The sequence below is a fragment of the Channa argus genome, chromosome 16 (genome assembly GCF_033026475.1).
Source record: "Channa argus isolate prfri chromosome 16, Channa argus male v1.0, whole genome shotgun sequence".
NCBI lineage: Eukaryota > Metazoa > Chordata > Actinopteri > Anabantiformes > Channidae > Channa > Channa argus.
Genome location: NC_090212.1, coordinates 3,881,326 through 3,907,646, shown reverse-complemented (window position 1 = coordinate 3,907,646; position 26,321 = coordinate 3,881,326). Strand labels below are relative to the sequence as shown.

The 26,321-nt window shown below is 39.4% G+C and overlaps 1 protein-coding gene across 3 annotated transcripts in view; it reads right to left on the bottom strand.

Annotated features, from left to right (window-relative positions):
• The window catches only part of LOC137101787 (leucine-rich repeat and fibronectin type-III domain-containing protein 2), a 140,544-nt gene that overhangs the window by 55,699 nt on the left and 58,524 nt on the right, over positions 1 to 26,321 (bottom strand). For all 3 annotated transcript variants that reach the window (XM_067480613.1, XM_067480615.1, XM_067480614.1), the window contains exon 3: positions 11,831 to 11,967. The gene's annotated coding sequence lies outside the window, so the exon portion shown is untranslated. The remainder of the gene's footprint in view (positions 1 to 11,830; positions 11,968 to 26,321) is intronic.

Below are 26,321 nucleotides of genomic sequence, written 5' to 3'. Positions count from 1 at the left end.
ACCTCGCCATTCAAACCCATTCAAACATAAACAGGTAAGATACCCTCCAGCTTGTACCTTTATCTATCTCAACAAAATCAAGACAGGAGATCAAACATGCAACTTCGCCTCAAAGGAAGCCAAACTGCTGTGCACTGTTTACTAGGCTTGTTGATTTTGTATTTCATCTTCTAACTGCTATCTGCAGAAACGCACCCACACCGATGCAGCCCCCTTCCATGTTTTTTTTTTTTATATTGAGCTATTGATGTGAACTTGAACTAAAAAAAGGAGCAGGATTTCAAACTCCCCATGTGCTCATGGGTGGATGATCCACTATATAACTTCATATCAGATCCAAATCTCATAAAACTCAATTTGTCTATAGGAAAAATAAAGGCAGTGAAAACAAAGTAAAGAGCCTCTTTTTGCACACTGTTTTGTCTTGTATACTTGTACATAGAATAAGGGATAAATGAGTGAATGTGCATATCCTATGGCATTTACAAAATGTTACAATTTGTGTGCAGTATGAATGCAGAGGTCACTAGAGTCTCAAAAAGGAGAAAAGCTTACTTCTTAAATGAGACATTTTGGGGCGTGTAAACTGCATCCTTGTGTCCTTTCAGAACGTTTTCTCTAGTCTGTCACCTTCTTCTTTGTTGTTGGCTCCACAAATGATGCCAAGAAAGCCTTCTGTATTGATCTGTGAGATATGCGTCTATTTTTACTCACAACTGCACTCTTCATTTGAATACTAACTGGGATTTGTAGCGGGAAGATGCTGGGAAAATGACAGAATGAAGTATGCTTAAAAATAAGCAGTGTGAATGTGAAATGAGTTGATTTCTCAATGGAGCATTTTGGCGAGAAGACACCTGTCATTTGTTGGCATCAAGTACAAAATTCACTGTGTATGTCTGTAGGGTGATTGTGCTTTTACTCATGCACCTAGGCGTGGGTATGGAAAGATACTGATACACAGAATTTTAATTATACCGTTGAGTTGTAATTCAGATTCACTGAATGAGCAAGGTTTTTTATTCGTTAATGACAGTCATCATGATGTGACATTTATTAGGTAGTGATAATGAAAAAAAACTGGTTTACACATTTAAGTTACAAAACTATCTCAGTAAGGTTGGAGCCACCAACACACTGTTCAGGTCATTCCACACACGACCGCCACACATGACTTGCAACCAGACAATCCAACACGTTTCCCCTCGCAATGGCAGTCGTGCTGACAGGAAGTGCATTTGTAAATTTGTAATTCGATTTAGTACAATTAGTCCAAAAGCCTTTCTTTTTACAGTGACCCAGGGCCTTTTTTAAGACATGGAAAACCTCACAAAAAGCACAAATCTCTTGAACTTGTGTTATCCACAGACCTTATATCAGGCACAGAAGTAAAATCCAATTCGCAAAAACCTACAGACTTTAGGACAAGGGAACCAAAAGTTTCTGGGGGGCCATAGGAACCGTTCTAAAACTGCGGATGATTTTTATGACCCCCACCAAGAGCATTTTGGGTCCTTCTCCCTATGTTAATATTATTATTATTAATAATAATAATAATAATAATAATAATAATAATAATAATAATAATAATAATAATAATAATAATAATAATAATAATTCATTTTATTTATTGTGTTATGAAACTGGAGAGTTGCTCAGGAAGCAATGTTGTAAGTCCATTATATAAAGTAGATAGTAAATAAGCACATATCTTGTTAAAGTACGTATAAATAAATACTTGTAAAACGGTTATCAGCCAATATCGACCACTGTGTTCTCATATGTACTGCAAGGTAATATTAGCATGCATAAAGCCACGACTATGATACTGTAACGTGTTCCTGGAAAAGCAAAAAATTAGTCTTTGATTTTCTTTACCCAGTTTTAGGGCAAATAAATAATGTGCATCCCTCTATTGGTGTACTTTAACTTGACTGTGAATGTAAGCATACTATTTTAGCTGGTCTTCAAAACTTCAAAGGGCTGTGTGAGGGTAAAGACTTGGATTTAATGTTAAAATTTGATTTTAGTCAGAATAAAATGGTCAGTGGTCTACTTATATAGTGATTTTATTCAAAGTACGGTACAATTTTGCTTCACACTTACGTAGACTCACACATGGTGATGCCAGCTGCCATTTCAGGTGCCCACCTGATGCTGCAGGAGCAAATTGGGGTTCAGTGTCTTGCCCAAGGGCAGTTTGACATGTAGACTGAAAGAAACAGGAGTATAACCACTGACTGTGTGTGTGTGTGTGTGTGTGGGTGTGTGTGAAAACAGTTACATGATGTCACTAGCTGTTATCACTTTAACCACACCTGGTTCTTCAGTTTAATACTGTGTCAGACAAAAAAAAAAAAAAACCTCATTATCACAAATATTCCAACCCCACCACCACCGGGATAAAGAAACCTCCTTCCCCAAAGTCACTTAAAAATAGAACACCCCATCACTCAGAGCATTTTTCTGATAGAGCGCCAAAGCTGCTCAACTTTGTGATTCAGTCTCTCAGCAGGTGAACTTCATTCTTCAAACCCATTTTCCTCTGGCTGTCAGTGGAGTTTTAGCACCATTTGTCAGAGGACGTTATACGACTGGATGGGCATGCTGCATCCTCAGGATTTTCAGATCCAGGTCGGCCCTGACAGCGCAGCTTTCAATTGCTTTCAGTTGTTTTTGAGATGAATCGGTAATATTTTTAATAAGGAAATCCAAAGAGCTCATGGGCTATGCAGAGAACTTCAAAGGGAGGTTAATATTAGATCCCTTGAGCATTTGCCTCTCTGCTATAATGTTTGCAAAAGCTAAAGAACGGACAGAATTAGACTCTGTGAAGAAAACTCACTTTTTTAGACTATAAGAGGTATATTAGTTTTTTCCCCCCATTCTCACTACCCTGGGGCAAGTTTGATACAGGAACAGTGCAATAAGACAAAACATAAAGAATTACACCAATAAATGGAGAGATGGATGCTGCCCTGAAGCCTAACCTGAAGTCTCAAACCCCATATGCACACATACGGTAATACCATAACTATCCCTGTGACTTGTACTGATCCTGAAAAGCTTACAAAGCGAGTGAAAAAACAACAATTTCAACTCCAGTGTAGATAAACGCAGTGCATGCTCACAGTTAGCTTTGCTGTGCGACCCATGCAATTTTCACAAGCTGCCTTCCCCCATGTTTTCTCTTCCTGCAACTGACAGAGACATCAAAATCCCACTCTGCACACGGAACAACATTGTGACATCTGCACATGCTACCAAAAATGGAAGCCACACATCTGCTACAAGACATGCAGAGATAGATCTACAGTAAAGAGAGCCTCAGGGTCTGACACGATGAGAAGAATTAGTGAAGCATGATAGGGCTCTCCTATGCACCTGTAAGAGTGGGGGCGAGTTTGGTGGTGGCAAGGACAGGATGGATGAGGGAGCATGAGTTTGTCAGGTAGAGGACGACTTCACCTCAGCTCTCAGAGAACTCGTAAATGAGGCTGAGGGAATGCAGACCAGTAGATGAAGCCAGATTGTAAAACCTGACAAGTGTAATCAATAGATATTAGCCTGCTATCATCTTTTTGATTACTGGCTGTAATGGGAAAGAAGAGCATAGCAATTCCCTGCTTCAAGGAATGTGATTTGTAGTCTTTTTGCAAATGTTACATTTTCAGGACAAACATTATGTGACCTTAGAGAACTTTGTGAATCTTTTTTTTACATTGCGAATATTATGCTATCAAGAGACTTTATTACTACTTCACTGTTCCCATCAATGGGGCTGACAGGTGCAGATATTTTTCAGAGATATAGTTCTCTTTTAAAATCCACTAATGTTCACATATTTGTCTGGTTTATAAGCTTTGGTCACTGCTTTGAGTTCCATTTACCCAGTCAGTTCTCAGACATGAGTTGATGATAGAAGCCTTACATGCTATAAGCCTTATAATAAAGACAATGATAGAAGCCTGGTGACACATTACATGCTGACTAGATAACAACATGCTTGTGCTAGTTCACAACAGGCTTTCCCCAAAATCTCTCCTCCGCTTTTGCCTATGTGATGGACACTAGTGATCTCAAAAGTTGAAATTATAATTATATTTTAGTTAATGATTTGATGGTATTGTTGATAATGCAACCGCAAGGGGGCACAAGCCAGTGTCTTCTTGTGCCAGTCCCAAGTCTGGATAAATGCAGAGGGTTGTGGCAGGAAGGGCATCCGACGTAAAACACATGCCAAATCAAACATGCGAATCGTGACAAAGGCTTCCATACCGGATCGGTCGGGGCCCGGGTTAACAACGACCGCCACCGGTGCTGTTGACCTACAGGGTACCGGTGGAAATTGGACTACTGTTGGTCGAAGACGAAGAAGAAGAGGAGGAAGGTGTGTTCGTAGGCAGAGAGAGAAGAGGAAAGCTAAGAATGTAGGACTGACAGTAGGGACTTTGAATGTTGGTACTATGACAGGGAAGGCTAGGGAGTTGATCGACATGATGCAGAGAAGGAAGGTGGACATACTGTGTGTCCAGGAGACCAGGTGGAAAGGTAGCAAGGCTAGAAGCTTAGGAGCAGGGTTCAAGTTGTTTTACCATGGGTCAGATAGGAAGAGAAATGGAGTAGGAGTTATATTGAAAGAGGATTTTGTGAGGAATGTTCTAGAGGTGAAAAGAGTATCAGACAGGTTGATGAGCCTGAAGCTGGAAGTTGAAGGGGTGATGTTCAATGTTGTGAGTGGTTATGCCCCACAGGTAGGATGTGAGTTAGAAGAGAAGGAGAAATTCTATGAGTTAGATGAAGTGATACAGAGCATCTCCAGGGGTGAGAGAGTGGTGATTGGTGCAGATTTCAATGGACATGTAGGTGAAGGGAACAGAGGTAATGAGACTGTTATGGGCAGATTTGGTCTTCAGGACAGGAACACAGAAGGACAGATGGTGGTAGACTTTGCAAAGAGGATGGAAATCTCTGTAGTGAACACTTTCTTCCAGAAGAGGCAGGAACATAGGGTGACGTACAAGAGCGGAGAGAGAAGCACTCAGGTAGACTACATCTTATGTAGACGTTGTAATCTGAAAGAGATCAGTGACTGTAAAGCATTGGTAGGGGAGAGTGTAGCCAGACAACACAGGATGGTGGTGTGCAAAATGATGCTGGTGGTGAGGAAGATAAGGAGGACTAAGGCAGAGCAGAGGACGAAGTGGTGGAAGTTGAAAAAGGAAGAATGTCGTTTAGTTTTCAGGGAGGAGCTGAGACAGACTCTGGGTGGTTTGGAGGTGCTTCCAGATGACTGGACTACTACAGCTAATTTGATCAGGGAGACAGGTAGGAGGGTACTCGGTGTGTCATCTGGAAAGAGGAAAGCGGACAAGGAGACTTGGTGGTGGAACGAGGCAGTTCAGGAGTGTATACAGAGAAAGAGGTTAGCTAAGAAGAAGTGGGACACTGAGAGGACTGAAGAGAGTAGACAGGAGTACAGGGAGATACAGCGTAAGGTGAAGATAGAGGTGGCAAAGGCCAAACAAAGAGCATATGAGGACTTGTATGCTAGGTTGGACACTAAAGAGGGAGAGGTGGATTTGTACAGGTTGGCCAGACAAAGAGATAAAGATGTGAAGGATGTGCAGCAGGTTAGGGTGATTAAAGATAAGGATGGAAATGTATTGACAGGTGCCAGTAGTGTGATGGGAAGATGGAAGGAGTACTTTGAAGAGTTGATGAACGAGGAAAATGAAAGGGAACGAAGAGTAGAAGAGGTGACTGTTGTGAAGCAGGAAGTAGCAAAGATTAGTAAGAGTGAAGTGAGGAGGACATTGAAGAGGATGAAGAGTGGAAAGGCAGTTGGTCCTGATGACATACCTGTGGAGGTATGGAAGTGTCTAGGAGAGGTGGCAGTAGAGTTTTTGACTAGTTTGTTTAACACGATCTTGGAGAGTGAGAGGATGCCAGAGGACTGGAGGAAAAGTGTACTGGTACCAATTTTTAAGAACAAGGGAGATGCGCAGAGCTGTGGCAACTACAGAGGAATAAAGCTGATGAGTCACACAATGAAGTTGTGGGAAAGAGTAGTGGAAGCTCGGCTAAGGGCAGAGGTGAACATTTGTGAGCAGCAATATGGTTTCATGCCTAGAAAGAGTACAAAAGATGCAGTATTTGCTTTGAGGACGCTGATGGAGAAGTACAGAGAGGGTCATAGGGAGTTGCATTGTGTCTTCGTAGATTTAGAAAAAGCGTATGACAGGGTGCCGAGAGAGGAGCTGTGGTATTGTATGAGGACGTCTGGAGTGGCAGAGAAGTATGTTAGAGTGGTGCAGGACATGTATGAGAGCTGTAAGACAGTGGTGAGGTGTGCTGTAGGTGTGACAGAGGAGTTCAAGGTGGAGGTGGGTCTGCATCAAGGATCGGCTTTGAGCCACTTCTTGTTTGCTCTGGTGATGGACAGACTGACAGATGAGGTTAGACAAGAATCTCCCTGGACTATGATGTTTGCAGATGACATTGTTATTTGTAGTGAGAGCAGGGAGCAGGTGGAGGAAAATCTAGAGAGGTGGAGGTCTGCTCTGGAAAACAGAGGAATGAAGCTTAGCCGCAGCAAGACAGAATACATGTGTGTGAATGAGAGGGACCCAGGTGGAACGGTGAGGTTACAGGGAGCAGAGGTGAAGAAGGTGCAGGACTTTAAGTATTTAGGGTCAACGGTTCAGAGCAACGGTGAGTGTGGAAAAGAGGTGAAGAGGCGAGTGCAGGCAGGTTGGAACGGGTGGAGAAAAGTGTCAGGTGTGTTGTGTGATAAAAGAGTATCAGCGAGAATGAAAGGAAAGGTGTTCAAGACGGTGGTGAGACCAGCAATGTTGTTCGGCTTAGAGACTGTTGCACTGAAGAAAAGACAGGAGGCAGAGCTGGAGGTAGCAGAGCTTAAGATGTTGAGGTTCTCTTTGGGAGTGACGAGGATGGACAGGATCAGGAATGAGGACATTAGAGGGACAGCTCATATTAGATGTTTTGGAGATAAAGTCAGAGAGGCCAGATTGAGGTGGTTTGGACATGTTCAGAGGAGAAACTGTGAATATATCGGTAGAAGGATGCTGAGGTTGGAGCTGCCAGGCAGGAGGTCTAGAGGAAGACCAAAGAGGAGATTTATGGATGTAGTGAGGGAGGACATGAAGTTAGTTGGTGTGAGTGAAGAGGATGCAGAGGACAGAGTTAGATGGAGGCACATGATTCGCTGTGGCGACCCCTGAAAGGGAGCAGCCGAAAGGAAAAGAAGAAGAAGATTTGATGGTATTGTTGATAGCTGTACAGTAGATGTGGGAAATTGTAATTCTTCATTCGTTTTTTTTTTAGATTCTTAATTTTTTTAAAGTTTCTTCAGTATATATGTAGCTACAAATACACAGTCAGACTCTGGATAATCAAATAAAATGAGTGCACTGTACAACTGTGTACGACTGTGGCGGAGGAAGGTGGAGCGGTTGTCCACCAATCTCACAGTTGTTGATTCAATCCCCGGCTCCTCCGGTCACATGTTGAAGTGTCCTTGAACAAGACACTCAACCCCAACTTAGTTGCTCCCAGTGAGTGTTGGCCAGCTGCATAGCAGCTCCCTCATCAGTGTGTGAGTGTGAGTGTGATTGTGAGTGTGATTGTGAGTGTGAATGGGTGAATGAGAAGCAGCGTAAAGAGCTTTGAGTGCTAATAGGTAGAAAAGTGCTATATAAGTGCAGAACATTTACGTAAATAAAAGACTGATACTAATTTAGATTTTTTCCTTATCCCTAACTGTTGTTGGTTCTTAACGTAACGTTACCCTAAAGTTGTTTTCTCTAACCCTAATGTACCTTTATTGTGTATATGAAGTCGTTCCTGTCGTGTAAAAAGGTGACGCTCCTTGAGCGTCCAATACTGATTGTGAAGTGTACCTGCAGTGTCAATACCAGATGCAATTGTTCCCAGAGCGTCAAATAGAGCACTTGTGGTGTCAATATAATGCGCCAAAGGACGTACATGGCGGTAGAATTTTACGCCTTAGGAAGCATCAACATCTGACGCTGTGAGATGAAAGAGAGAGATGTGTTTTTAATCGTTTTCGGACAACGATGGAGGTGAGTTCATTCAGGCTGCAGGATGATAAATAATCAAATATGAGAAAAGAAGATTCAATTTTGATATTAAGATTTAAATTATTTGATGGTTTTGGGCAAAACGATATATTTAACTGACCGAAATTAAATAAAATAATTAATTTATTTCTGACATATTAATAGTACAGGACTTTATTTAATTTTCTTCGCATTTTACAAACACGAGAAAGCCAGAATATTAGAAACACCTCTAATTAGAATGTAGAGTACAACATAACCACTAACTGACCTCAGCATCACAACATAATGTGTTATTGCAGTACCATCGTATGATAATGGATTAGACATAGGTGCATATAAAAAAGTGGGTACTGAGTGTACTGCACTCTTTCTATTGTCTGCATACTCTGTACCCCCTTCGGTAATGCCTATCTCTCACTCCTAGATAATTCCAGGCTCATCACATTCTCTAGATGTATAGTATGAAGAAATCTTAATCTAAGTTCAGTAGGTTTCTATAATTAGGCTTCTAGGAAAACATAAAACTTGATATTTTACTTTTCGGTGGAAAAGCCAGTAACGACACATGGCTTATTAATGATGTTGCTTCCTGTATTTTCTAGTCCAAGTTCTAGTTGCAGCGTTTTATCTTATACGTCGCAAGGTGATGATGATTGTGAGGATGTGGGGAGAAATTCTTTGCATTCACTAGTTTCCTTGCTGTAGTTTTCCTACATTGTTGGTTTTTGTTTAAATGTAGTTTCGAGAGTCTGGCATTCTTAGTCTTGTCTAGAAGAGCATCACAGGAATCCCAGAGAAACCAACAAACCAAAAGCTATGCCACACACATATCTGGCATTTTTGAGGAAATCAACACAAATTGTCTGGCAGATTGCAGTTTATACTTTTCTTGCCCACCCACCAATCACTGTAGTCTCTTTTTTTCCGCTGTACTATGGTGCCTCTTTGCCATCACTTACCTGAACTCCTTATCTGTTTTCCTCCCTCCAAAAGCAAAATTGAAACAAGCACGGATTAACTCAATGTCACAGCAGCTTTGTCCCTGGGATAATGGGGGACAATGAGCTCTGCAGTGACAGCAGTAAATGATGCCAATTTCCTCAAAGAAAGAAACTGATAGAAAGAGAACAGTTTGGGGAGATAGCTTAAGACTCTAATCCAACTTTGTAAATCACGACGCTCCAGGTTTTGCTGAGTGTTTGTCCTGTTGAAGTGATTTATATCATCCAATCGTTGTGGTGCAGGCAGCATGAATGCTGACTGAAGATATGTGACAGAGTGGTTTTAGGAAGATTAGGTGAAGAATGTCATATTTGTGTGAAAAGAGAATTTGACGTGTTTTGGGTGAGTTTTTCTCTTAACTATGAAGACACTCTCCATCCATGCAGCCTTAGTAAACAGTGTACACTAATCAGCCACAACATTAACACCACCTAATGCTTTTGATATATTTATTCATACAAATGTTAAGAACTAATAAATGCTGAAGTATCATCATGGCCTAACCTGTCCTCTACGATCTGGAGTCAACAAGGTAAATGTTGTGGTTGAATCGTGTATGTACACTATGTGCAATATATTTTCGATATAGGTCTGGGTTACTGGGTTAATCGTAGACACTTCTCACTCAAAATATTGAGCTACTTTAACTGCCAGAGTTACATTGTTATTCATGAATTAGTTATTCATTAATTAGCCTTTATAAGCCCTTCTAAGTTTTGACAAATTACATTAAATATTTTAAAAATTACACATGTTTGGAACATTTGTGGTCATTATCATCACAAACACTAATGATCTGATGGTAGATTACTTTACATGCACATAACTAATGCCTAGTGCACACTGGAGGGTTTTCAAATATTAAATGATTTTATAAACATGGGAGACTAAATACATAAAGACACATTTAGCCTATTTTTAGAATTTTAATGATGAATAGGCACATGCCACACAATCCACTCAAGGAAACACGTCCACATATTTGGCATCAATGCTAAACTTTTATGATCGAATGTGACTTTAGAGCAAAACCAAAATGGCATCATGGTGACTGAGCAAGTCGCATCAAGCGTGTCTGTAAACTTGTTACAGGATCGTTTTGAAAAATATAGATCTCTTTGAAAAGCATTTGTTCTGCTCATTATAGCTAATGTTTCTGAGTGTAAAATCACTAGTAATTGAAGGATTTCACCATCTACAGTTCATGATATCATTAAGGAATTTAAACAATGAAGAGAAAACTCTATAGGAAAGGGAAAAAACTTAAAAAGCAGTACTCAGTGGCAGTAATCTCCAGGCTCTGAATCAAGAACAGACACGATTCTGTAGTGAAAATATCGCAAAGGTTCAGGAAATCCTCTAAAAACCAAAAGTGTATAAACAGATTCTGAAGCAGCAAATGCTACCATCCAGATGCCATATCTTGCAGGGAAAACCTTGATTTTTTTCATCAACACAGGGCCAAACCACATTTTACACATATTACAACAGCAACTTGACTATGTGTTTCTACCTATTTGGGTATATCATCCGCCAGCAAACTAAACACAACACACAAAGGACTTGCACACCTAAATCAATCGAATGATTCCTTTGATTGTGCTCAAATCATAGCTGGGGGGAAAAATGCACAGATACTGACTTTGCCTTCTGTGAAGGCACCAAAGTCATGCCAAAAGCACCAAAGGCGTAGCTGAACAAAGGTCTATCCCTCCCCTTCTGCTGTTGTGTGAGAATTAAAACCAAGTCAAAGAAAGCTTTACATTGATTTGGTTGTGCAAATCCTCTGTTTTGTGCTTTATAAACAGTTATCATAAATGCATTGATCAATACATTTAGTATATCTATTTAATGCATTGATAAATATATTGAGACGCACTAATGGCTAAGTTACTCTAAAAGCAAGAAGGATAAATAAATATAAATTGTGAAATTAATGTTGATCACAGATTGTAACAGAAGGTTCTGTGATTTGGGCCCAGCCCACTGGGCTTTCATTCTATTGGATCTCATCTCTTCTTGCACCAGCAAGCTGAAGAGAACACTGCCGATGCCCCTCATCTGTCCAAACTCTCTAGACTTTCTTTCAGCCAGCTAAGGGAACCGGGGGATTGCGGACTGAAGCACTTCGGAAGGCAAACATACACAGAAATCGCAATAAGCTCTCAGCCTCAGCACCACGCCAGCAAGCTCCTCCTCCATGCAACCCATGCAGCATGAGGAAAGATCATACCTGAAAGCTCATACTGAAGTCTGGCCAAATGCGAGTTGTGTTGTTCTGTCATTGTGAAGATATCGCCGGAATCTTGCTGATCATATTCTCATAGTGTTGGTATGGATGGTATGGAAGGAAACAAAGGGAAGATGATATCCGAACCGTAGGCTGAGTATGAGCTGAGCTGCTGCGAGGAAGGATGAAACCCAATATAATGAAAGCCCAGGGCCTGAACACCATTGAAACATAATGTGTCAGATATTATAGGACAATTGCATAACTTATATGTGCTATAACTATGAGTGTAAACTGAGCGCCACCTACAAACCATAAGACTGTAATCGCATGGCACGCTTTGGCACAAAAGACCAGCATCTGCCGTAAGAGAGACAAATTTACGCACTTTGAAGGTCTTCATCTGTATGTAAACATGACATGTGAGCATGCACACGCCAATATGAGTAAATCACCTTTTTTTCAAAATGTGTGTATTACATTTGGTACTCACAGTAATAGGAGCAAGTTTCTTGGTCAGGTTAAGTATCCAAACACATCTTGATTCATGTCGAGAAGCCGGGGTCCAGTTTTGCACTTCACTTCTTCTTGGCTGTTGTCACATTTTTTTTACTAGATCTCGCAGATCACCTACAACAACAAAGGACACAGTGCAACACGCAAATTAGTGGAAGAAAGTTGCAGTATGGGTGATTTTTGTGGGCACAGCAATAACCTGCGAGCTCCAGAGCTCTGTGAACAAATGAAAAATCTTAGGAAATTGGAATTTCTATCATGAGTGATTTTAAATGGTGTAGATTTTCTGCAAAACAAACTCAGACTCTTTGCAATTTCAAGGTATTAAACACAGAAAGGCGTGACATTAAAGGCACAAAATATATATATATTTATTGAGCTTGTGATGAGATGTATCTAGCACTAAGACCCACGGTCAGCCATGACCACAGTGGAATTAAAACATCAAACATTCAAGCTGCACTTTAGTGCCTGAGAGAGCAGAAAAACTGTGCGTTGGCTTTCGGTTTGGTAATTACAGCCCTCTGAGACTTTGATTTCAGTCTGTAGAATTAAGGGATGGGTAAGTCTGTTTGCAGGGGCCTATAAAGATAAGGACATCAGGGTCATGCGGTGACAGATCTAAACCATGATTTTTTTCAGACAAGGTTTCAAAGTACTCTTCGAAAAATTCTGTTTCTATGTGTGCGTTATTTTTATTTTTTTTTAAAGAAGGGAAAAAGCTGCTGTCTAATAATACAGCATTAATACATCTCCTCATTAAAATTCTGCGGCCCTGTCAGAGTACATGTCCTCCCACAACCCACTGCAGCTTCTCATCCTAATGGGAGAAGATAAAAGTAAGACAGTGAAAAAAAAAAAAAAAAGGTAGCCACACAACAAGGCTTCACTGTGTTGTTTTTGGTCAAAACTGCCGTTCTGGCTCCAGGCTGCACCGGATTTAGGTGAATAAACATAAGCAATTTTCAGGTCTCATTGCAATTAATGCTCTCTTCATAGAACAATCACTCTATCTGCTCCAACAAGACTCTTCTTAAGGTCTACATCTGCCAGATGTCTGTCTTTGCCAAATCAGATCACGGGGGTACGACACAAAATGACACGGACTCCCACTGTCTGATAGAGAAGAAGCTGCAGACTTATGACAACAGACAAGAGACACCAAATTAAATGGTGTCAGTGCAATGCGGAATAATAAACACTGCGTCTCAGGGCTCTAGCATAACTAAAAATGTTTGCAGATTGCTTGATCCCTGAAAATAATTATCCTTTGCGTTTTCTCCATTAAAAGCCACCCGTTTCTCCAGAGCTGTGCAGCATATTTAAAGAGTCCATTCATCCATATTATAAAAAAAAACAAATGCATACTCTCACTTTCAGCTACTGGTATCCAGGCATGCAGATGATCTTGTTTTTCTGCTTGTACTCGTAATCTACATAACATTTCTGCCAAAAAAGGTGAATATAACAGTGTTTGTTATGCTGCAGAAGGATTTAAACTTTTGCAGTGCTGTCAGCAGAGGGGGGGCGGAATCATGATGCAATGGCTGCAGCAGTTCCTCCTTCCTGATGGCGCCTAAAATATGCGTCGCAAAAAGGCAAAAAATTTGAATGGGGGCCTGGGCCACTCTAATCTCTATTTAAACATTAAGCTAAGTCACAGTTAACCCAGATGGACTGAGACATTTGTCTAAGTAGAACAGTTTAGATTCTAAAAATGCTTTTCACTGCTGGTAGGACCATAACACATGGCCTATTAACAGAAAGAGACAATAATCACAAAGATTCACATTGTTAAACCTGGGAAGTTAAGCAAAACTGTTTACTGTACGTGGCCACGTACCACTAGGCTCAGTTTGAATTGCCACTGGGTTTCCATTGTTCAGTCCTGCCCTCTTCTTGCATGATATGACAACAATAAAACAATGTCTCAAAAAGCAAAAATGTATCTTTATTAAGTCAAGTTGTCTAATTGAGTCTAAAATTGAAATATTAAGTACTGCAATACTGCAGTCACATAAGGGACAGTTCAGTGATTGGATTGGCTACATTTGTTTCAACCTTTGGATAAAAAACAAATACATAAAAAAAAATTAAAAAAAATCCTCTCAGTTTTTTAACTAACTTAGTTACTTTTATTAATATAGTTGTTACTATAAGCAAAGTAATAGAAAAAAGCACTGTAAATATTGAGAGCTTACAAAGTCTTTTTTAGAAAAGTTTATCGTTCTGACACAGGAGGACTATGTGTTCTCTTTAAAGCCTGGATGTAAACACCAACTGTTTTTGATTATTTAGATTTAGATTCAAAGTGTTTATTGTCATGTGCACAGACAGAAAGCATGTTTCCCTGCACAATGAAATTCATACTTTGCCGTCCACAATAAATGCCGTATAGTAAAGTAAAATTAAAATAGAAACGAAAAATAAGAACAATAAAAAGTGAGTTAGTGCAGTTCTGAAAGTAACGAATGTGCAAAAGCAAAAATGTAAACAGTTGCAAACTCCTGTCAGCTGTTTAGGAGTCTGATAGCAGAGAAGAAAGAGTTCTTCAGTCTTAAAGTCCTGCATTTCACACCTCTGTACCTCCGTCCTGAGGGTAGAAGTGTGAACAGTCTGTGCTGGTGGTAGGGGTCTTTGAGGATGGACTGTGAAATCTGCAGTGGTAGATGCTCTGCAGAGAGGGCAGATCAACGGCCCTTCAGGGATTGCCACAGCGAAATGCGTTCCACACCTGGTGGGGTGGGATTCAAACCCGCGGCCTTCTGTATCCCAACCCAATGCTCTACCCCTAAGCCATCAGGCTTACATAACATTATGTGATTGCGTCTGCATACACACACATATGGCAATGACCAAGCTTGCATCAAAAATTAACACAGATGTTTGAAGCTTGATTTTGATCAAAGCTCTTGGTCATTTAGGACACTTGTCCAACCGGGGCCAGAACTAATCACAACACCATGCTATGAGATTTTGGTTTTGTTTTGCAAAGGATCCTATAAGATAGCTGAGTACCACCTGTCGCTTATAGGAATACTTGGTGCAATACTTTGATATAAGAACTAGATGTCACATATTGGTGCTTTTTCAAGCATCATTTTATTTTTCTGCTTCTGTCACAGTGACAAGCTGTAGAATGTTCTCCCAAAATCCCATTGACAAGCTCTTTCTGCAGTGTGAGGTGTTACTAAGAGATTTCCTTACTTCCTTGGTTGTAACGGTTAGCTGTTGCCAAATACACCATTGCTTTAATTCTGGCGACACAATGTGCTTAATGAGATTCCAGAGCCTGCAAGCAGTGTTCTCCATCTCTCCGTAAACCCACCTACAGCAGCCCGAGTGCCCGTAATGCCTTGCGGTGGGCTCAACATTGTTTGAGTGCAAACAGCCATGAAGCTGTAAAAGTTCAACCAGAATTCAGGGAGTTACAATTTCACGCTGTGTGACTGAGACACTGCTGTTGTCATATGTGTCACGTAGGTCATCAACAGTTGTCACTCTAGATTATGGTTGATGTAACACAGTGAAACATGGCACTGTGGAAAAATAAGGCTTCTTTAACTTTGTGCACACACTCTCCCTGATCCATTTTTAGTTGCAGTGTAGCTTAAGTAAGTAGTTATGTTTATTGTACATTGAGAAGCAATAAAGCTGATATACGTTCTAGGTTTATGATGCACAACCCCTTTTTTTCTATAAACCCAAAGTTTTTCAATGGTGTGATTATTTATTCAATATTTAAAAAATCGTTTAACCTCTGCCACTACTCTTGGAAAGAATTAAACAATAATATGTGAAATATTAAATTAGGCAGTTAAAACTTATAAATTACTACACTAAATTAATGATTAAAGAATCAAAGGCATTTTTTCTATGACTTTTTTTTTTAAAACGTCACATTTATTATGTCACTATTTATTTAATTAAATTATTCCTGGTACCACTAATAGTTAGCGGGTTCAACTACCACTTCCAAATCCCAGTAACCTATCGAAAACTTGCTGCATTCACAGGTTAACCACCTGTGGCTTTTCTTTTAAACCTTTAATGCACCTTTAATTTTTCATATATTGTTTCATATGTTGGAAAAGTGTAGTGTTACATTAAAGACTTATTGTAGATAACTAGAGGTGACAAAGGTACACACATTCTTTACTCGGGTTAGAGGAAAGGAGGCATTACTGTCCTGTACCTATGAGAGACCACCATATAAAAGATGTCAGGTCGTTAAAATGGGTATTTTAGTGCCGAAAATGTAAATTAGTCGGCAGTAACAGTTTTAAATTTTGAGCAAAACATCTTTGCTTTGTACTTTTTCTCTTTGGCACGTTTAAAACAGTGAAGAGCTCCACCTTTGTGGTGAACCTTTTGAGCCACTTAGATTTTTGAAACAAGAAGTTAATTGCAAAGATCAGTCAGTCAAGTATACGTATTTTGTCTGGAAGCTTCTGCTAATGTTTATAAAGTGACAGATCTACAAACACTTCAGACTTAGAAAAAACACAATTTACAGCACTGTCTTCAGTGCTGTAAATTGTGTGTCTACACTCCTAAACTCTCCGATCTGCCCGTCATGGTCAGTTCTCTAGTTTTACTTCCTGCCCCTGGCTTTTATTTTGTTATCTCTTAGCACCACTTCCTATTGTTAGTTTCTTTAGCATCTTTTTTCTCCTTGTGCCCCTGTGTATACGTGTATAGCCAGATTATCTCTCCCCCTCTGTGAACAGTGAACATTACTATGGACACCATGCTTTTGGACATCGTTTTCCCTGTTGTGTGGACTCCTTCCACGCTCGGCCTGATCCCCATGTCTGGACTCTCTCCCCTTAGCTTTTGGTCGGAGGTTTGGTTTCCTATTTGTTTTTTCCTGTTTGTTTCATTCTGTTTCAGTATTTAGGTTTAGTGTTTTGTTGACCCCGCTTGTTTGGTCCTGGTTTTGTGTTTGGGTATTTATTTGTCCCCGTCTGTCGGTCTGCGTCTTATGCCTAGTTTGTTCGTTTGTTTTTCCCTGTTTGCTTCCCCTTAGTTACTTAGCTCCCTTGCTTCCCCGCCACAGTTATTATTTAGTTTATCTTCCCCGTCCAGAGTATTTTAGTTCATGTTCTGTTTTACTTGGGTTATTTAGTTATTAGTATTACTGCGTGGGTTTTTCCTGCTCTCCTCATGGAGTGTTTTTCTCTTGTTTGCCTTTTTGTTAATAAAGAACCTCATTTAATGGAAAACCTTCCCTCGCCGTCTCCTCTTTTGGTTCCCAATACAAATTTAAATATACACAATAGTGTGACACTGACTATTCATTATTTAGTTTCCTCTGCTCGTCCTCTCATTTAATCTGATCCCTGTTCTACCTTCCTGTCCCAGGCAATAGACAACAGCTTTTACAGTAAATGTCCCATTAGTATGTTCCCCAGAAGCTGATCCACTAACCAGAATTAGCCACACAAGCCTGCAAGTCCCCCCGCCCCAAAACTCATGTTCAAATGTTTATATGCTGTATTTACTCAGTTCTTATCTTTCTTGCTGGAAATGCTAGTTTTGTTTTGAATGCAGTTAACTTTTAGCTGTATCTCTAAGGAAAATTTGGGGGTGCATTTCCCATCCTAGCAACATTGTAGATCTGTGCACAGCAAAATAAAAGTAGCTTATTATTGGAAAATGCCATTACAAAATTAAAAAAATCAAAATCAAAATTATTTCTAAATAATCTGCCAAATGCTTCTGTATTGTTGTCGAAGAACACATCAAAATAATGAGTTGCTCTTAAAACAAATTACTGTACTTCTAATATCGCTGGCTGCCAAATAAATCAAACCAACAAGCCCAAAACTGTCTAAAAGAAAAATAAGTTGTGTGATCAATTTATTCAAAATAAGTTGCGTCAAAGTAATTAATCCAAATGTGTCATGTCACTGAACACCAAAAAACTCAATTTAAAATGTGTGTTTCAGCTCCACATCCAGTGTTTACTGTTGGATTAATTATGAGCATGTCCATTCTGTGGGGGTCTGAAGGATTCATTCACAGGAATTTAGCAATATGAGCACATCAGGAGTCACAGTAATACTGTGAATAACACTTCTGCATGCCAATAAAATACTGTAGACCAAACACACCCACACAGTCCACAGTAAATGATTTAATTTACCTCATGAGATAAGAGGCACACACTCATTAAACAATGTCCTGTTATAATCTGGTCGCAATGAACATACCTGATCCCAAATCTTATGACTTCTCCAAGGGAAAAGGAGACTTCATTTTTCATATTATATCCTGAATGCAACCAGCATTTACATTAATTAAAGAAATGAAAAGCGGTTAGTTAAACTCAGATCCAAATGGAGCCTGTAAACTGTTCTATTTTAGGGAATCTGTTTTCATTGTGAGGAAGTATCCAGGCCAGATAGACTACTACAGTATATGCACAATACAATGACCACTTCACACACAATCACACAAAACCATAACTAATACTATGAATAATTTAGCAGACTAAAATGTCTATATCAAATCTGCTAAGTGCAACATGAATAAGTCGGAGGACCCAATAGACTTGATACTTTTATAATTGAGCACACTCCAAAAAAGTAATTAGTTTTCGAAAAGAGTTTGAAAAGTCTGTTTTCATAGATAATGATTACATTGCTTGTTATTATTACATATTGTATGTATTGCATTCGGAATGATTGCGCTGCCTATTTTTTTTTGCTAAAAGCTTCTCATTCGCTACTAATTTCCTGACCTTCTTAGTTTTGGTTATTCTGGCTTTTCAAAAGTCAGTTTATTTGACTCTCCCTATCTGGCCAACACCCACGTTTGTAATGCAGACTAGAATACAAAAATATCTCAAAGCAAAAAATACCCAGGTGATGAAACCTGAGTAATTTCCTCAGAATTGACAAAGCTCCTCCAGAACCACAGTATACACAGATTACTGTTTTCCCAGGCTGAGATGTACTATCCATGACTGCTAAATTGACTTTGACATGTAAAATCCTTGGGGATACTCTTTAACATAAAAGAGAGAGAGTTCTCAAAGTGATTCATGCGACTTCTTATAAGGCTGTGTTACACTTGTACAACTTAAAGTTTGGTGAGAAAATCCATAAGTCCCATAAGAGTATCCACTGACTTTGTCCTGTCTTTCACAACTCTTACACTTTCTTAGCCTTATTATAACAGATCTGGAATATCAAAGAGCAGGTGAACTGTCTGTCCAAATCAGATTCATCTGTCTCTGCAAACACAGCTGTCATAATAACATGACAGGTTACTGAGTATAAAATGACATTATCTTTCTGGGGCGATATGCACATCACGTGGGCTGGAATGCAGGCGTCTGATAAACTGGAGGTCAGACAAAATGCTACGCAGGACCTTTTGTCCTGCTTTTGGTATTTTTTTTTTTCTTTATCCAAGCGCTGGGTGGTTGGACAGCGGACTGTCCCTTTGAATGCTAATGATTGATGTCTTCAAAGCAGCAACAACCCCTAAAGTCACCTTATAATATTGGATCGACTTCCCGTCAAGAGTTAAGGAGTGTGGAGACATCAAAGTACTTTGCCTTATGCAAGAAGTACATTTTGCAAAATGTAGCAAAATATGTATTCTCACAACTCAGCGAGTCACTATGCAGAACCCATCTCACATTTATAAAACTGAAACTCACTTGGTTTGAACTGAACATCTGGTTAAGCTCAGTGGTGCAGACTTGAGGGATGTACAACTGGATGGAAAAAGAAGGAGTTTGCAAGAATGTAGAAATATACTTTGGAGCAAACTTCCAATACTTGACCAGAACTGTGTGACAAAGCTTTTGTTTTGGTTTCTTTCCTCTCTTGAGTTAAATCATTCACTCACACTCCAGTGCACAAGCTAACACACTGTCTCACCCACTTTCTATGTTCCTAGTTTCCTAGTTCTTGCAGATGTACTCACACACAAATCACGTGTTCCCCAACAGTGTTAATATGCTGTTAGGGCTTCTTAAACCTTGTCCGCAAACATTCTGCCTATTAGTATTAGTAACATTTACCACTGTTTAGTAGTTAGCACTGTTTTGTCATATGATAATTTTTGTCTGTATTTGATGTGTTAAGTATTTTTTCCTGTCCTGTCTCCATACTTCCCCTTCCGGGTGTGACGAAAGAGGTGGCTAAAGCTGGAGCCTAGTTAAAGAAGCCAAGGACCAGACCAAGAACTCAGAAACTTTTATATTTGTAATATTTTTGTTTTGACTTGGAAATTAGGTTGTGTAAACTGTATTTATACTTTAATTAGTAATATTTTGTCTTTGCAATCTATAATCCCGAAATGGCCTCATACGGCAGTATGTTTCCCCTTTGTGTTGAGCTCATTAGGCCAGTTTTTACTCTGTCGTGCCAGTTTCGGCCTACTCTTTAGGGCAGCAGAACCTGGGAACAGCTGCGTGTGTGTGTGTGTGTGTGTGTGCCTAGTCTACTGACTTTCTTTGCCTATTACCTGGGTCTTACAGTGCACAAATCTAGGAGAGAGTGAAGAGTTGCACCAATCATTTTTCTTACTGCCCGCTGCAATTTCTCTTGTCCAGTTTGGTGGCAGCTCCTGACCAGATTGTAATAGAGCGGGATTAACAGCTCCTGCGGTGGGTTAACCTCAATTGCCACAGAAAGTATATATCCTTTGCTAGACTAGAATGGAGCAACTGTCTTCCCACTTTTTTACAGGTGACACAAGACGGGTGAACATGGTGAAGCGAGGCAGGTCATCCTGATTGTTTTATTTATCCATTTGATGTGCTGGGGTGGTGGCTTTGGAAAAAGCCTCTGACTCTTCTCCTTTTAAACCCTATAAAGAAGCTTGTAGAGAGATACCCAAGAATTCTGCCGAAGGGGCCTCTACAGAGAAGTCAATTAACTAATAAATGTGCATGGTTTTCTAACGGCATAGAAAAATGCCCAATGTTTAAACTTGAAATTTTAATCTGATACACAATAAACTGTGCAATAAGTGAATAGTTTCTGAAGTGCAGTTGCTTCAGACATTATTCAGACCCTTTGTGTGTCACAGCACAGTCTTTAACACCCCGACAGGGTGATGCATCTGAGAGATGATTTGGTGTATTTATAGTCTCATTTACATGCAAAATATATGATGAAGCTGCATAGAGTAATTGACTGTGTAAGTTGGGCCCTCCAGTGCTGTACACAAGACAGAATATTTTAGCTGATGACAAGTGCACATGGGGAGTGGGGTGGGGGTGGGCATTATGTATGCAAGAGTAATAACACATTTTAAATTCCAAAATTCTTTGTTGTTTTAAAATGTGTTTTAGAAGAATAGAGAGATGTGGCTTACATAAAGAGCCTGAGCCCAAAGCTCATGTTTGTCTTCTGTCAGGTTGTAATGTACAGTGCTTGCTTATGCATGCAGTATGTAAATGGTAAACTGGATTACATCCAAAACAGACTTTGAAAACAAGCTTAATATGACATCACTTTATCTCCCATCATACAGCCATGCAAAGCTGCTGTGTATTATCTTCCTGTTTACACGAAGCAATATTCATTTGCATGCAACTGACAGTGGATTAGTTATACACCATTTCTTCTCACTCCACTGAAAACATGAACAGTATTTATTTAACAATAATATTTCTGCCTATTTCTGGTTAAACCATTAGTTCCCAATAAAGCTTACAGTCTTGTGAGCCTCAGCAGAAGGACAATTTTGATACGTAGGTGGTGCTGCAGGGGTCAGTCCTTGACAACAAAGCCTGGCATTTTAAAAGGTCAGGCAATACAGTATGAATACAAGGTAACCCCACTATCTCATAACCCCTACTCATGGCACACAGTCGGTTTTCTTCTCTTTTCTTTTGGCAAATAACCAGAGGGGTCAAAACTGTACAAATAAATATAATATGCGCTGATAAACAACCACATTATTGTGGTTTTATTTTGACCTCGTTTCATATTTCATATTTAGAGAGCACGTCTGAACAGATATCCAACAATAATCCATTGGCATAATAATACTCTAAAAGCTTCACTTGACAGGTTCTTAAAAAAAAGGACGATTTGTTCGATTGTTTCCGAGACCCCTTCAGTCAGAAAGCCAACACATTTGTCATCAAGAATAATTTTAATTAACATCAAGCCACTTTTATTACCATCTGAAGCCTATTAATTCAAAGGCCATTTATCTTTGATTAATAAAAAACATAATTAAGGGTACGTCCTATCACATTTATAGAGTGTTAGGTGAATAATGCATGGATTCACTGAATGTTTGTTAACCAGGGTACCAGAGTTCAAGAGCCTTAGTGTGACAGCCAGACACTAAACTCTGCTTCCTTTCACAGCCAATCAATGATCATTGAGGAAGGCTGTCACATTTTGATGCTAAACATGTGCAGTTTCACAGAGTCCTGCAAAGGCAAATAATATTCCCCATCTTCTATTCTCATATTTGTGGCTTTTAAATGTTTCCTATGGGCTAAGACAGAAACTAAATACTAACTAAAACCCAATTGTAAATCTTGATTTTGCAGATCTCTTAGGTCCAGTGATATAGTGTATTCATAATAAACCATAAACCACAAAATAAACCACACTCAAACTTGATCACAACCTGTGTTTCATTTGGCCATAGGGGAGTGCAGCTTGTTACATTACACAAAAGGAATACATTAAGGATTTAAATTTTATATTCAATCGTCCCAAAGAGATGCCACATAGATTCCAGGCACCCACCAACTCCAATGTGATATTATACCTAAGGTGAAATTTAAGTCACACTGCGTTAACTTTTGGGGGCTGCACCATCTTGTGATGCTTTTCTGGTAGTAAGGTGGAGTCTGTGTCCTCATTTTCTGTCATGATTCTCAAAACCCTCATCTCAGAAGGTCAGTGCTGCTGCCACAGCAGGTCAGTAAAGGAGTGCTGCTGCACCTTTGTGACTAAGACTGTACTTGAATTAGCACAAAGCCCCTTGGAAACTGTATTGTAATGTATTTATTGTTATTTCCATAATACAGTGCTTACTTCTCCAGTTAGGGTCTATTTTCTTCCTCTTCATTTCCTCCCACATTCATCAAATTTGAACAATTTAAACAACATTTTAGCCAAACAATAATTTTGGAGGTTAGCCATTCTAAGCACTGTAGCAGGCACAGATAAAAAGGCTGCATACTGTAAACCACATGATAGTGCCCACATCCACCAACAGTTAACATCGTGTCTGACACTGTCTAAATTTAAAAGAAAAAGAAACCGAGCTGAATTTAAAAGAAAGGATCTGTCATTTTTTAAATCACTTAAAATAAAAAAAATAAATAAGAAATTACTGCAGCTTATTATTCTAATTTAGCTATATATTCACATTATTTGCAGCTCAACAAGCATATTTTTTCACATTTCACATTTTCCCAGTTGTGTCACAGTTTTATAACTTTATAATACTTCATTTATGGTTATGCTGGTGTCTTTTATAATAAACAGCTTGGCCTCTTTCAGAAGCTTCCCAGAAGTTGATAAGTTAAATAACCAGATTTGTGGTGCCGGTTATGCAGGACAACCAAAGTTAGGCTAGGTTCCAAAAGAGCCACATTAAGCTGAACTTGTTAAAAAGGTTTTTCAGTATAAGCAGAAATATTTATTTTCTCGTACTACCCAAACTAAAACCAGATAAAGGAAGTTGAAAAAAAAATTAAAAATCACAGTTTTAAAGAGACTAAATTAAAACTTTTCTGTAAAATTGGCTGTCAATATGCCACATAGTCAAAGGCTCAAAGCTTAAGGTGAATCTATAGTTATGAGAAAAGCCCAGCTTCTAGTCTGCCCTGCCCTGGTGTGATCTGATTTTTTTTTACATCCCCAACAGTATGCTGGCATACAGCTGTCATGAAAGTCTATAAAAAGAAATCAGTGTGGGGTTTCCATGCCCACTAATTTTACCAACAGGAATTCTGCAAGCTGGCCAATCAGAACACAGTTGGCTTGAGGAGCAAGGAGCTGAAAGGAACGATTTCACTCATTTGAACTGATGAGCTTTTGGATAAAGGGTCATAATAAGATATTTAACAACTTTTTTTAAATTGTAAATCATCACCTTAAACCCCCTCCTCGCATTCAGGTGCTGTAGTGTGCTTGCAAAACTTCTGGTCTTCGAGCTCTGCACTCCCACTCCGATTTTTTGGTGGATAAACACAGATGACACAGTGAAAATCCACAAACCAATAGGATTTGTGCCGCATACACCATTCATGTAACTGGGGGTGGGACAGAACGCCAACCTGAAGACGAATCTTGCAGGGGATTAGCGTGTTCTGTAGCACTTTGCTGTCTTTGTACAATGAGTGAACATGGAGGAAGAAGCTCCCAGTTTTATATTCTGGGAGTTGTACAACCTGCTATGAAGAAGTACAAACATAAATCACTGCGCAGAAGACTGTCTACAAGTCATTATCTCAGGTTAGAAACATTATTTTCCATTTGTTTTTACACTGAGAGTGTGCAGCAGCACCTGAGAGCGAGGAGCATGGTTTGACGTAGAGCAGAGGAAAAGTGCTGAGAACACGCAGACAGTTTTGAGTGCGAGCAGAGTAAACCTGAGAGTGTGCAGGAACATTGTGACTGTGGGTAAAGGGTTTGGAGAGAGAGCATTAAAAAACCTGAACATAAAATCATTAAAGTATGCTCTAAAACTGAAAAAAAAAAAAAAAAGCTCTTGATACAAGATAGAAGAATCACTCCTTATAAGACCTTAGGTTTATTTTTGTAGAAGTGCAGTCATTTTAACATTACCTGCACTGTTCAATGATTTTATTCCACTTTAAGGCACATAAACGTCCTATAATAATGGCAGCTGAAATTACCTACTGGTTCTCAGATGAGTTTCTGCAGAAAGAGATGTTTCTGTCAATTTCTTTTATCACCTCAATGTGAAACCTGACTTATTTGTAAAAACTACATATGTCAAAACATAGATTCAACAGTCTGAGAGATATAAGTTAGGCCTGGTGGTTTCACACTGTTTTTCCTATGGATGCACAACTATTATTTGGTTTCACGTATATTCTGATTGTTCTCAGGTAATGTATGAAGCATCCGTTGGCCATAATTTCTTAGTAAATTTATGACCATACAGTCACACTGAATAATTAAAATATGTGTTTCATTTCTAAGTGTAAAAATTTAAATGGGTTATCACTTGAGTATCACTCTGAGGCAGTTTCTGCCCACTGAATTAGTCTCCTTGTGGAGGCTTTGTCCTGCTGAGTGTTTAGGTGTATCACATATTCTATCACGTTTATATTTCATCTCTCTCTGTTTAATTTATGATGATGTGAAAATCTAGACGCATAATCATAACATTTACTTTATTATTCAGTTTTAATTCCTCTCCCAAGTCGTCTCACAACTCAACTTTGCACATGTCTCACGACCCACTGTGGATGTGGTAACACCCAGGTTGGAAACCACATTTCTAGAAGATATAATTGCATTTGTCGTTACATAATATGTATTATGCGACTGACAAATCAATCATGAATTCAATAACTGTAAATTCAAAATAAAAATGTTTTTTTTGCGCTCAACACAAAACAAACTATTCAACTTTTTAATAAAAATGTGCCAGTCAATGGACTTTCAATGTGTTTATACTGTAGGCTGAAGAGTCTTTTTAATTAAATCAAAGTGAACTGAAATAGCTGATCGATGTCTGTAACAGATCACCTTGTTCAAGTGCTGCTCTGTCTGCCACATCTGACTAACCCTTTTCTGCATAATCATGACCTAAAATGTGACCATATCTCAATGCTAGGCCTAAAAGCCCGAACAGTAGAGTAGAAAGATTTTGGCCCATTCTTCCTTGCAGAAAAACTTATATTTCTTGGCTTCCTTGCATCACTTCAGGTGCTTCCAGCATTCTATGGGATTAAGGTCAGAGCTTTGACTTGGTCATTCTAAAACGTTACATTTCTTGTGCTTTTAAGATCCTTTGGTAGAGCAACTTGTGTGGTTAGGTTTCTTTTCTTGCTGCATGAGTCACATTTTGAGCTGCTGGTCAAACATTTTTTATGTAGAATTTCCCTGTTGAACTTAAAATATATGACGGGGGCCTGGTGGCTCAGTGGTAGAGCACTGGGTTGGGATGGAGAAGGTGTGGGCTCAAATCCCACCCCACCAGGTGCAGCCCCGCCCGGCCACTAAGCGTCCCGAGCCCCATGGTCCCAAGGTTTGCATCAGGAAGGGCATTGGTGTAAATACTTTTGCCGAATCAATGTGCAGAACATGTACCGCAGTGGCGACCCCTGAACGGACAAGCCGTTATATCCCACAATAAATAAATAAAAAAGTACTGTTTTTCTCTCATCTGTTTAGCTGGGATACCTTTTAGTTAAGTTTTAAAAATTGCTTGAACATCTAATAATGTTTTGGTTTATGTTTGTACAGACGTAGAGAATTCTTAGGGGTTCATAA